Here is a 13,726-nt window from a genome sequence, read left to right on the forward strand (position 1 = left end):
TAGGGTCACTACAAGTGCTCTAGCTCGGACGGGGATATCAAGCCCTATGGATCCATATACTACTACTCGCGCCCACCAGTTCTTATAACGGGCAGTTACTAGTTACCAAAGCTAAGAGATTTTTGGTTTAAACTCAGTGTAGAATTTAATATGTACTTGTATCCATTGCGTTTAAAATAAATTGCATGTATTCTCAGCCCAAAAATATAGATTTCAAAAGCAATTAAAAAGGGAGCAAATGAAACTCACTTTAGCAGCATATAAAGTCGTTCACCAAAATGTGACCGAAACTCGGATTACCAAATAACCGTAGATCTCAACCTAGAGAACATATGTTGGTCAATAAATGTTTATCAAGCTAGGTCAGGTCATAGTGTATCACAATCCTAATGCTTGAGATCGACATACAAAAGTTATCCAAAGTCATTTCGAAAAGTCAATTTTGACAATAGTTCAACAAAACAAGACGTACCTTATATAAGGATTCATTTACTCGGTTGGTAATATTCAAAAATCCAATTTATCAATCTTACAAACAAGTTGTTTAAATATTAATTGAAGATTCAAAAGCAATTCCAATTAACGTCAATTATAATTCAGTTGACCATATCTTTTAATCCATTCATCGAAACTATTCGGTATCTAAATGAAAAGTTATTGATTTTTCGCCAGCTTTCCAAAAACATGTATGTCATATACCTTTTACCAGTAATATATGTATTTAATTCGTGATCTATTATAAACTGTTTAACGACAAAATTTAGCATACACGTATGTATAAATATATATACTCGAGCACTAGACATGGATACACAATTAATATATAAAAGATAAAATATGAGTGCTTACGTATCAATATTGAGATTCAATATTGTAGGAAAGTACGTAGACGTAACGAAGATGATAAACACTAGGTTTGATTCATAAATATACCCCCGAACATTACCCATAATTTCCTTAGCTCTATCCCGCTTGAAAACCCATTTTGAAAGTGACACGCTCAAGACCTCGTCGTAGTATTTTATGTATAATATTAATACTACTAATAATAATAAGATTAATAATAATATTAATCTTAATAATAATAATAATAATAATAATAATAATAATAATAATAATAATAATAATAATAATAATAATAATAATAATAATAAATACGGAGTAAAAATGAATATATGTCTGTGTGTGTTGAGCAAACTGGCCAATTTATAGAATGTTTCTGAATTCTGACTGCGATGTGATCTCATGAGTTTTATGCTTATTTCTCATGCGGTAGCATGGCCCCAAAATCCAGCTCACAATTTTTTTGTTTTCTTGTTTGTCGACATATTATTATATATATATATATATATAATATATATATAATTTATATTAATTATATATATATTATATTATATTCATGTGCATAGTTGACTTGTAATTTTAGGTCCGTTGACTCGTACGTTGATACTCGACTCGTGTACCACTTTCGGTTTTTCGAACGTACTTTCGTACGTTTAGAAAACTAGCTTTTTACGTTACGCGACGTGTACCCTTATTAATAATTTGACTTACTCATCAATAAATTACCTTATAAAAAATGTAACTTATAAAATTGAGCGTTGTGGTCATTTACTTCTATAAATCAGTGACTCGTTGTTTATCAAAATATATTATTTTAAATCAGGACGTTTTTTTTAACTAAGTTAATATTATATTTTTGTAAAATATATATATATATATATATATATATATATATATATACGTATATTTTCCAATCCAATTATAATGGTTCGTGAATCGTCAGGGTTTGGTCAAGGTTAAATGAATGTATGAATACAGTTTACACTTCTTGAGATTCAACTTAACAAACTTTGCTTATCGTGTCGGAATAATATAAAGATAAAGTTTAAATTTGGTCAGAAATTTCCGGGTTGTCACAATTTGGGTGAAACCCATCACTTTGTCTTCAACTTCTGCAGATAAACACAGTCGGCCGAGTGTCTCCTGACACTCAACCGACCGACTAGACTATCGACCGAGTGTGTATGACTCACGGCCGAGTGTGTCTGGGAGAGAGCATCGACCGAGTGACTAGACAATTGGCCGAGTGAGTGTAGACAGTCGGCCAACTGTCTCTGACAGTCGATCGAGTGTCTTTGGCAGTGAAATATTTTTACTAAGTGTTGATATTTAGCCGTTATGCTGCCCTTTTGTATTTTGATGATCAGGATGTAAATTTTGAAAGTGCATGTGTTAAGCAAAAAATTTTAGCGGACGCTTTTTGATACAAAAATTTCTGTAGTGTGTTATTTGATGTTAATGGACAGTAACTAACTTGGTTTGCCTTATGTTCAGGTGATAAGGATAAGGAAGCCGCTCAGTAGTAGATTATCTGAGCTAGTTGCTGGTAATTGGTGAGTGAGACTAACTGGAGAATATAATATAGAGTAGCATGTTATATTATGATTGCCATGCTTGTTAGATATACTTATTGTTGTGTATAGTTAGTACGTTGTGATGACTATATGTTAGTTGATGCTTGTCTGTTGGAGCCCAGTGCGTCCCTATTGCGTGGTAGCCTCGGTAGGAGAGATCAACCTGCGGGTTGGGTTCCTCATGTGGTAGCCTAGACAATCGAGGTGTATATATATATGTGAATGACGCGTCCGTCGCGTGTGAATTATATATATACACACGGTGGTGGAGGAACTTCTGGTAAGCCCCAGTCCGATCAGCTGGTGGTTAATGGTTTGGCCGAGCCGCCAGAGTCTCTGTAGACGGCACTTGGGTGATGTGTGTGTGTTAGATTTTGTGACATGATTAGTATGACGGTTCTTGTATACTATTGCCTGTAGTTAGTTGTACTCACTTAGCTTCGTGCTAATTCCCCTCCATCTCCTCCATGCAGGTTGTTAGCTTTTGTAAATGATGCATTTTGGGGAGAAGACGGGCTTGTGAATGTTATGTTTGACAGGAGTCAACTCTGATGTGATTTTAATTAGTTAAAATGTGTTCTTTTGTAAACATCATACATTTACGTCTCTTTCGTTTAGAATATGTATTTTGTATGTTGTCGCGTGACACTGGTTAGTGTAAATGGTAATTAATTATTAAATGCTTCCGCCACGTATACGTATAAAAAAATAAATAGCAGTGTCACATAACGTCTCAAAATATTAAACGGATCGAAGAGGCTTTAGCGCGCACCTTTAGTGATGAAACCTTTAGTGATGCAAAATCGCTCTAAATACATTTTGTGCCGCTAAAGCCGTTAATTTCTGTAGTGATTTGACAATGGAACCTAGTTCACATTCTTTGGCATCGACCATTAACTTCATATCTTGAAGTGCTTTCCATACAAATACTCAAAAGTTGCTTTGATCAATTGTTAATGTTTAAAGCTATATATTCTGCAATGCCGTCTACTCCACCATGATATTTTAGTCTTGATCTTGAGGTCATGCATGGCTTTCGACAATGGAACCAACCTGTATTCGTTATAATGGAGCAACTTAGAAGAACGAGCATTATTATTAGACATATATAATTTAGTACTATTGACTCAACTTGTAAAATTCTGAATGCAGCTTTTGAAACCGAAACAGTTACTCTCAATTTCTCATGTAAGCAGTTAAGGTATGATTTGTTGGACAACCAGTGTTTAACTATTGAACTGAAACAAATTAACTTGCAAGATATTAGTGCTATAGAACTATGAAATCATACAACTTTAGCTGAAACTTACACTACAACAAATTTGTATATTAGTCACGGTTTTTTCTTCACGCCTTATGCAAGTGCGAAAAAATTCTCAACTTTTTCACAATCATAAACGTGTAAGAAAATTAAACATTTATAAGTGTGATGACCGAAAGAAATTTAAAAAATAAACACATTTATAATTGTAGAAAATAAAACTTCACCTATATAAGTGTGATTAACTTTTCCTCATGCTTTTAAATGTGATCAAATATATATTTTCTTCACGTTTTCAATTGTGGTGAATCGTTAGTAATAATATTATATATTATAGAAAACTTCACGCTCTTAATTGTGACATTAATATCACTTTTCTTAAGTGAAAGTACACGATTACAAGCACGAAGTCTTATTAAAAAAGTACACGCTTGTAGTTGTGTTAAAATGTTAATATTAATATGGAGTTTTATTTTGTTAATGGAAAAGTACACGCTTCCAAGCGTTTTATCTTTGTTAATAGAAAAGTGCACGCTAGAGAGAAAATAGAGAGAGAAAAGTACACGCTAAGTACACGCTTCCAAATATAGCGCAGCCGACAACATGTGTGAGAGAGAAAATAGAGAGAGAGTGAGGGCAGGGACGGCTAGAGCTCAGGGTGGCTACAACGGCGGAGGCTTCAAACAAGGGTTCAAGTGGTCAAGCAGAAACGATCTGACATCGTATATGTTCTTCAACTTTCCGAGTGATTACAAAGTGGTCGATCTTTGGAAGATTTTCAAGCCTTATGGCTCGGTTAGAGATATTTACGTAGCTGGTCATTGTCTCAAGGGTGGGGAAAAATTTGCATTCGTACATTTTGCTGATGTTTCAGATCCTAACAGCATGTTAAGTCGACTAGAATCCATCAAATTTGGTGAGAAACCTATCAAAGTGTTCAAGGCTACAACCCGAAAACCTAAGGTTGTAGAGGTTGATAACAAGGCAAAAAACCAGAAGTCTGATGGGAAGATTTTCAATCAATGCTATCGGGATGGAAGAAGGTTTGATGAAGTAATTAGCGACAAGAAAGAAGACCTGCGTGATAAATTTAATAGCAATAAAGAAGATCTCAGATTCAAACTCAACACCAAAAGAAATTGGGGCGAAAACCCTTCAACAACGTGTGAAGAAGGCAAACAAAAGAAGAAGACCGTGACCATTGGTGATGAAGATTACAACAAGGAGAGCCTAAGGTATGCAGTGGTTGGTGATTCGATCAATGATAATGTCCTTAAAAACCTTGAATCCATTTGCTTGGAGGAAGGGTTCTTGGATGTTCACATTAAACTCCTAGGGGGCCTAAGTGTATTGATTATATTTAGTTCTGAGGATGCTGTTTTGGATATGGTCAATCGTGCAAATCACCCTCTAAAACGCTGGGTAAACAAGGTTCGTAGGTGGGATCCTATGGCGTGGCCAAAAATAGGATGACTTGGCTTAAAATTCGGGGTGTACCACCCTATTGCTGGAATGATAATACCTTCATGGCGATCGCGGAGTGGTGGGGCGTTGTATATGAATTATACAACTGTGATATTAACAAATCAAAAAGCCTGGAGTTTGGTAAGGTATATGTCAAACTATTCGAACCAGCAAAAGTCACGGATTATCTGGAACTTCAACATAAAGGTAGTTCTTATTTTATTTATGTTACTGAAGAAGAGAGGTCTGAATGTTCAAATGGTGACTCGGATTCGATAAGCTCTGAGGATTATTCCTCAGATGAGGATTATGGTCAGGAGAATGATAAGGATTTTGATCAGGAAAACGACGAACATGATGATAATGGTTCAGATTCTTTCACTGATTCAGACGAGAGTGATTGCCCGGAATCTGTTCGAATTCCGGGTTTCAAACCGACCGGTGAAAACCTTGAAAACTGCGCTAAGGATACGTTGGGGGAGGAAGATCAAGAGTCTGGCTGCTATGGAATTGGGAAAATATTTGAAGAAAAAGAGGAGATAGTTAAAGAAACGCATGATAATTTTGAAATTAACCCGAATTCCCAAAAGACTAATGATGACAAGCGTGGAGGCAATATTGATTATGATAATCTGTTGTATGGTTCCAAGAATGTAGAGAGTCAACACCCAAATACAGGTACTAGTGAACATCTTGGGCTAGAAGAGGTAACAGGCCCAATTTATGATGGAATGAGCCCAAGGGGTATGGATAAAGAAACAAGCGTGTTGGGCCTAAAAGGAAAAAATAACACGCATGTGTTTAAGGAAAGTGATGATGTTAATAAGTTGGGCCTAAAATCAACTGATGATTCAAATATAGGAGATACGATTAATGTCGTGAAAAATAAATTCATGGGAAGGAAACCTAACCCTAGACAAACTGTGAAGTCGTCTGATGTTTCAATTTGTAGTGAGTGCCACTGGAGTACGATCGGTAATTGGAAGACATCCTCGAGAATCATGAAATTAAAGAGATTGGCTCGTAATGGCGGCAAGGTCTCCAAAGGTAAATCCAATTGTAAGAATTGCAAGAATGGAAGGGCGAATCCTAAACTGATGAGAAGTAAATCGAGAAAATCAAGTAAAAGTCAAGGTCAAGGTATCTCAATTGGTGGGTCGATTAATGAAGTCGAACTAAGGGAGTTTGGGGATGACATTGGGCTAGTTTGGCCTAATCATCAGTAAGTTTGTTTCCCATCCTCTTCGTCTGTTATTTTTTCATTAATGAAGATTTTATCATTAAATGTTCGTGGGTTTGGGGTTGCGGGGAAATTCAGCTGGGTTAAAGAGTTATGTTTTAGTGAGAAGCCGGATATTGCGGTGTTTCAAGAAACTAAGTGTAGGAACCTAAATGATTTTTGGGTACATCAATTATGGGGGCATAGCGATGTAGGATACGTTCAAAAAGATGCTGTGGGTTACTTGGGTGGCATGTTAATTGTTTGGGATATAAATTGCTTTAAGGTTAATTGTGTAGTTGGAGGAGACTTCTTCTTAGCAATTAGGGGTAATTGGGTTGGGTCGGGTCATGACATGATCCTTGTAAATGTATATGGACTGCATAATGATGTTGACAAGAAGAAAATGTGGGATGATCTTAATAAATTGATGGCGGGGGTTGATTCGGGTTGGGTTTTATGTGGGGATTTTAATGAGGTACGAACCGGTTCGGATAGAGTCAATTGTGTATTCCATGAAGCCCGTGCAAGAAGATTCAACGAATTCATTGTGAGAAATAACTTAATCGAGATTCCTATCAACGGTAGGAAATTCACGCGTATTAGTGATGACGGTACCAAGTTTAGCAAGTTAGATCGTTTTCTTGTATCGGATAATTTTATCAATTTGTGGAAAGACCTTGCAATCAATGTCCTTGATAGAAAGGAATCGGATCATTGCCCCTTGCTCCTTCGGGATGGTATTGTAGACTTTGGCCCGAAACCTTTCAAAATTTTTGATGAGTGGTTAAATAGAGATGGCATTGATAGTGTTATTTCCGAGGGTTGGAATAAGGAGGTTAGTGGATTTAGGAAAGATTGCATCTTCCGTGATAAACTCAAAAATGTGAAAACCGAGCTAAGAGGGTGGAGTAAAAAGGAATTTGGTAAACTTGACGAAGAGATATTGACATTGAAAAATATTACCCATAATTGGGAATTAAAGGCGGAAAGTGGTACCCTTTCCGAAAATGATCGAATGTGTTGGTTGGAGTCCCGTAAGAAGTGGCTAGCAAAAGAAAAAATCAAAGTGGGAATGTTAAGGCAAAAGGCAAGGGTCCGTTGGATACTTGATGGGGACGAGAACTCCAAATATTTTCACTCAACCATACGGCGAAAACTCAATAAAAACAATATTAGGGGATTACTAATTAATGGTCATTGGTGTGAAAATCCGAAGGAAATCAAAGAAAATATTCATGACCACTTTAAGAAGATATTTAGTTCGAATCAGGCCTGTAGACCTTACCTTCTGCTTCGCAACAGACCTGCTGGTTCAGGAGCCGCCTTTCGTGTTACCATGGCATCTAATGGTGGGCCTGGACTTTCTGGTGGGCCTGTAACAGCCGACACTGCTGGCCTGTTTACTGTTCCCGTTAGTCTGCAAGATCAAGGGGCTGTTGGGCCAGGCCAGTTTAACTCTGATGGGCCTGCACAAGCTATTACCTGCCCTGATCTGTTACATATTTCGCATGAGAATGCCAACATGCTGGAATCTGTCTTCACTGAAAACGAAGTCTGGGATGCAATTAAAGGTTGTGGGAGTACGAAAGCACCCGGTCCAGACGGGTTCAACTTGCGGTTTTATAAAAAATATTGGCAAGACATCAAAGTTGATTTAATGCAAGCTATAGAGGAGTTTTGGAGTTCGGGTAGGATATCAAACGGATGCAACGCTTCGTTCATCACCTTAGTACCCAAAAGGCAAGACCCATCGGCGCTTAATGATTATCGACCTATTAGTCTAATTGGGAGTTACTACAAAATCATCACGAAGCTACTCTCTAATAGACTTGGAAAGGTTATCCCAAACCTTGTAGGTTTCGAGCAAAGTGCGTTCATAAAAGGTAGGAATATTCTTAATGGAGCCTTGATTGCGAATGAAACTTTGAACTTCTTAAAGCATAACCGGTTAAAGAGTTTAATTTTCAAAGTTGACTTTGAGAAGACGTTTGATTGCTTGAATTGGGATTACTTAATGGAGATCATGGAAATAATGGGGTTTGGATCCAAATGGAGAGGTTGGATCCTTTCTTGTCTCAAGTCAGCCTCGGTCTCGATTCTTGTTAATGGCTCACCCACGAGTGAATTTAATTTAGAAAGAGGGGTTCGACAAGGAGACCCGTTGTCACCGTTCCTTTTCATAATCGCGGCCGAAGGATTAAACATTTTAACCAAACGTGCAGTCCTTACTAAAAGATTTTTAGGTGTTGAAATTGGCTCCAAGAAAATCCATATCTCACACCTTCAATATGCGGACGACACGATCTTTTTTGGGGAATGGAGCATACTAAACCTTCGTAACCTTTTCAAACTCCTAAAATGCTTTGAGCTCTCCTCGGGACTAAAAGTCAACTATCTTAAAAGCACATTGTACGGAGTTGGGATTGAGGAAGCTGAAATAAATAACATGGCTTCTTTATTTGGGTGCAAGTCCGGCTCCTTTCCTTTCACTTACCTTGGCCTTCCGGTTGGTGGTAAAATGAATAAACTTGAAAGTTGGAACCCGGTTTTGGATAAGTTCTCTAAAAGACTCTCGGATTGGAAAGCACGTACGGTGTCATACGGTAGACGCTTGACCCTTGTTAAATCAGTGTTGAATAGCCTCCCGTTGTACTACTTCTCGCTCTTCCGTGCCCCGCCGTGTGTGGTAAAAAAACTTGAGAGTGTAAGACGTATTTTTTTTGGGCGGGTCGGGTTCAAATCATAAAATATCATGGGTCAAATGGGAGGAAACCCTCCTTCCTTTCGAGAAAAGGAGGGTTAAATTTGGGGTCTTTAAAAGGCAAAAACTTAGCTTTAATCGGCAAATGGTGGTGGAGGTTCAAAACCGAAACCAACGCCTTGTGGGTTAAAGTTATATCGAGCATTTATGGGTCCTCGGGGGGTCTCTTGGGTCCCTTTGATAATAATGTGATACCTTACAATTCGGTGTGGACTAATATTATTAAAGCAGGATCTAGTATTGATGAGCTTGGAATCTCCTTTAGGAACTCGTTTATCAGGAAGGTTGGCAATGGGAACACGACGTCTTTTTGGAATGATCTTTGGGTTGGGAATGTTGAGTTTAAAAATAGGTTCAAGCGACTTGCTCATTTGGAAACAAACCTGGAGGCTACGGTTGGATATATGGTGCTGGGAACGGGTGCAGAACAGATGTTTAATGGGAGCTGGATACGCGAACCTTCAGGTCGGGCAAAGGGTGAACTAGAGGAGCTTCAGGGGCTGCTGCGTTCGGTTATCTTACAGTCGGACAAACCTGACTCTTGGTGCTGGAACATGTGCAATTCAGGTACCTTCAAAACCAAGATCCTTGCGGAACATATTGATTCAAAAATTCTTCATGTGAACTCCTCTTCTTCTTCGGAAACTATACGCAACTCACTTGTTCCCAAGAAAGTTGAGGTGTTTATATGGAGGGTTTTAAAAGGAAGGATCCCGGTGTTAATTGAGTTAGATAAGAGGGGAGTTGATCTAAATTCGGTACGTTGTCCTACTTGTGATAATGATATCGAAAACATCAACCACTTCATCTTGTCATGTGATAAAACTCGTGATGTCTGGGCGAAAATCTTCGATTGGTGGGCGGTTCCAAGACCTCAAAACTTAACTGTTAGATCGCTCGTTGATGGGAGTACGGGCTCACTTGGGTCGGATGTGGGTCGTGATGTTTGGCAAGCGGTAATATGGACAAGCGTGTATCTTTTGTGGAAATATCGTAATGAGAAGGTTTTCAAAAATAAATGTTGGAACGTGCCGGTTGCGGTTTGTGAAATCCAAGTCAAAAGCTTCGAGTGGGTGGTGAGGAGATGGAAAGGAAAGGATATCGATTGGAATAGATGGTTGCATAATCCTTGTAATATTTTTTCATAAAATTCTGTGTTGTAAAGTTGTGTTCGTATATGCTTTGTATGATGTAAACATTGCGATTTGGGTAGTTTGCTCATTGAGCTCTACCTATGTTATATATATATATATATATATATATATATATATATATATATATATATATATATATATAAAATTTATGGTTGCCTTCAAAAAAAAAAAAAAAAAAAATTAGAAAAGTGCACGCTTCCAAGGGTGAAATCTTACGCTTCCAAGGGTGAAATCTTAAACAATTTATAAATGATTAAAACTTTAAATTAAAATTTTAATTTTAGTTATATGAATATAAAAAAAAATATCATATCAATTCTAAGTTAAAAAGTGAACACCTCGGCCCCTTTTTTCATTTCACTCTGATCCCCAATTGCTATTGCTATTGCTATTTGTATAATAAACCCTAGAAGTCCAATTGCAAGATGTTCGTTAACATTTGGAAGCTCCAGAAAATCGACGGCACCGCCACACTTCACTACCAGACACTTAGCGTTGACAAATCATCGGCGATAACAATCGCTCCGGTTTCTTCGAGTATAAATTTATAACTCTTTGAATATTGAGATTATATTAGCTTATCCAAGTAACTTTAGTAATTTACGGATTTGTGCATGTTGTGATCATGTTAAAATCGCGTTCAGGTCTCTTCATTTGTATTAAAGTGTTTGCAAGCATCCTGGAAATCCTACTCTGACGTCGTTGCAATCGGAGTTTGCGTTATCGATGTTATGTTACTACGATTCATTATGCCGGTTAGTTTTCCGGTTAGATACTATCTCATTCCGATTGCTTCCATCAGGTTTTTCAATTTCGTTTTACTAAATTTTATCAATAATTTACATTTTTTGAATCTTTTAGATACATATGATTAGGTTAATTACATTACTTTATTTGTGTATATATTGTGTAATATGTATATGAATTTACGTGCTGCTTTCTTTTAAGTACAAATGTGTTTATTAAATTCACGAATCACTGTTTGTTTATGTATTGTTTAGATTTGAATATAAGGTTATTAGATTGAGACTAGAGGAGTAAGTTAGATGGATTTAGGTAATGGATTAAGGTTAGGGTTTAGAACTAAGATGTTGTATGATTGGTGTAGTCTTGTTTAACCTGTGAAGGTACAAATTATGTGAATTTGGCTTGTTATTGTCAGTTTGTTCTTGAGAAGGAACTGAAAGAAGAATATCTTATAAAGATTGTTTAGGAGAGTAATGCGCGTAGTTGGAATTGTTTCTTTTTAATACATGAATACAAAGTAGCACTTACTCCTGCATTGCTTGTTCAGGAGTGTTTTAGGTAGTCACACACATAGCAGATGCTACTAAGGATTCGAATGAGTCAGTTTCTGCTATTCCTGTAGATGGGAAAGAGGGACCACGAAATTTGTGTGTGATTAACTGGGAGGAACAATAGGTACTAACCCTTAATGAATCATGAATTGTGCATTCTTATGAACTCTATGTGATTATTTAGTACCTTTGCGCTTCTTCACGTGTAAAATTGAGACTATTCCCTTCATAAAGGTTTTGTGACAATTATATACTGGTAAGTTTACTCTTATGGTTCATTATATGTTCACATGTATTTGCTTGGCTATAAATGTGCTTAAGATGCTTCCACTTTTATGTCCGTTTTTCAGGTCGGATGATTTCTGCTTCATTCATCTTAGTCTTGTACTTGTACTTGGTGTTATTGGGAGAATGTAAACCTAGTTGTTGCCATGTTAAATTTAGCTCACTTTTGATGGCTTGTAAAATGTTACATTCTTGTGATTAGCCATGATTCGTTATAATTTTAGTTGATTTTTGTTTCTTCAGAAAACCAAGCCTACACAACACAGTGTTCGGGAACTACGAGAGCATTAGGCTTGGCTCTCCACTTTTTACCATGTAATTCTGCTCAGGTATGATTTTTATCCTATGCAAGCATTATTCTTATTGATGTATGTGATGAAATATTGTACACCAACTAGCAGATATAACTCAACTTGTGTACTTATGTTTTCATTGTGGATTATATTTGGAATTATGTTTTAAATGGCTACCCTGATTACCTTGCAGCCATTGTTGGAAAATATAAAACTGAAACTCTCATTATGTGCAGTTATCTAGCATAATATTGTTGGGTTAATCAGTTTATTATAAGTTTAAGTTTAATATTTTAATTATTATATTATATGTCACGTTTTGTTACTAGGTTGGGTAACATGTAATTGGTAGAATGTTTATTAGTTTATTTGTTAGGGACTATATCACATGAAATTGTGATATATACGTGAGTTTATGTTTGACCGAGTTTGGTGGAATGTGGGTGACTTAGTTGTACGTGAGTCACATTCAGTTTTAGTGGAGTTAAAATAGGATGTGGTGGATATTAGTTTGTTATCCTCTTCTACTATTTAAGAGACATATTGTAACTTGTTTTGAATAACAAAAAACAGAAGCAATGTAGTCGTTCGTTTATTTTTTGGTTCACTTGTTCTTTTACCATTTTTGCATCTCTATTTAATTTTGTGTTATTATTGAATTCTTAATAAGGGACCTGTGTTCCAACAAATATATGATTTAATTACGTGACCTCTACTTGCACAATCTTCATATGTACAAGCCGTCTTGCAAAGTCTGAGCTCTTAACCAATGACTACAGTGGATAGATATTCGTACAGTGGATGGATATTCGTACTTGTACCTTTTTTACAAAATTATCATGACTCCTAGGAATCAGGCATTCTGTTAGTTGAGTTGCTTTAAATGAGGATTTTTGTGTGTCATGCTATATTTTTTTACGTAGAAAGATTGAAAAACTTTATATTCTTTAATATCGCTAAAGCTAATATTTGAATTCACATATAAATTATTGCAATTTCTATCGGACTAATAACCTTGTGTGTGTTTATCATTAATTTTGCAGGAAAAGTTTTGATAGAACTACTTCAACATTTCAAGATAGAGTAGCTTCGAACATGATATGCACTTGCACTGTGTTTTAGAATTTTGGTGAAAAGAAAATAAAAGAAGAGAAAAGGAGAACTAAAATGTATTAAAGAATAGTGTGTTGTATTATTATGCTCTGTAGAGTAAGCATTACAGTATATAGTGTAAAATTGTTTTAACCTACCTACATCCTAAGATTGAGTCCTTGAAAGTAATAATGATTTTTAACCACCCTATTAAGCAATGGTGAAACCTTAAATTAACCCCTAATTAACCCCTATAACAATCTACAAGCAGTAAATGAATATAACTTAATAAATAATACACATATGTTGATTTCATTCTGTTTCAAAAAAGAAAAAACCCTAATAATGATTTGAGTAACTATACAATCTACAAGCAGTAAATGAATATAACTTAATAATTAATACACATATGTTGATTTCATTCTGTTTCAAAAAAGAAAAAACCCTAATAATGATTTGAGTAACTATATTGATTTCAT

General features: G+C 36.2%; 1 long non-coding RNA gene across 1 annotated transcript; it reads left to right on the top strand.

Moving 5' to 3' along the window:
• The first annotated feature begins 10,630 nt into the window (after positions 1-10,630).
• Positions 10,631-13,401, top strand: LOC139896445 (uncharacterized). Its single transcript, XR_011776231.1, has 4 exons — positions 10,631-10,816; positions 10,924-11,081; positions 12,106-12,191; positions 13,199-13,401. It is a non-coding gene; the product is annotated as an uncharacterized lncRNA (long non-coding RNA).
• The last annotated feature ends 325 nt before the right edge of the window (positions 13,402-13,726 follow it).

The sequence above is a fragment of the Rutidosis leptorrhynchoides genome, chromosome 3, assembly GCF_046630445.1.
Source record: "Rutidosis leptorrhynchoides isolate AG116_Rl617_1_P2 chromosome 3, CSIRO_AGI_Rlap_v1, whole genome shotgun sequence".
Lineage (NCBI taxonomy): Eukaryota > Viridiplantae > Streptophyta > Magnoliopsida > Asterales > Asteraceae > Rutidosis > Rutidosis leptorrhynchoides.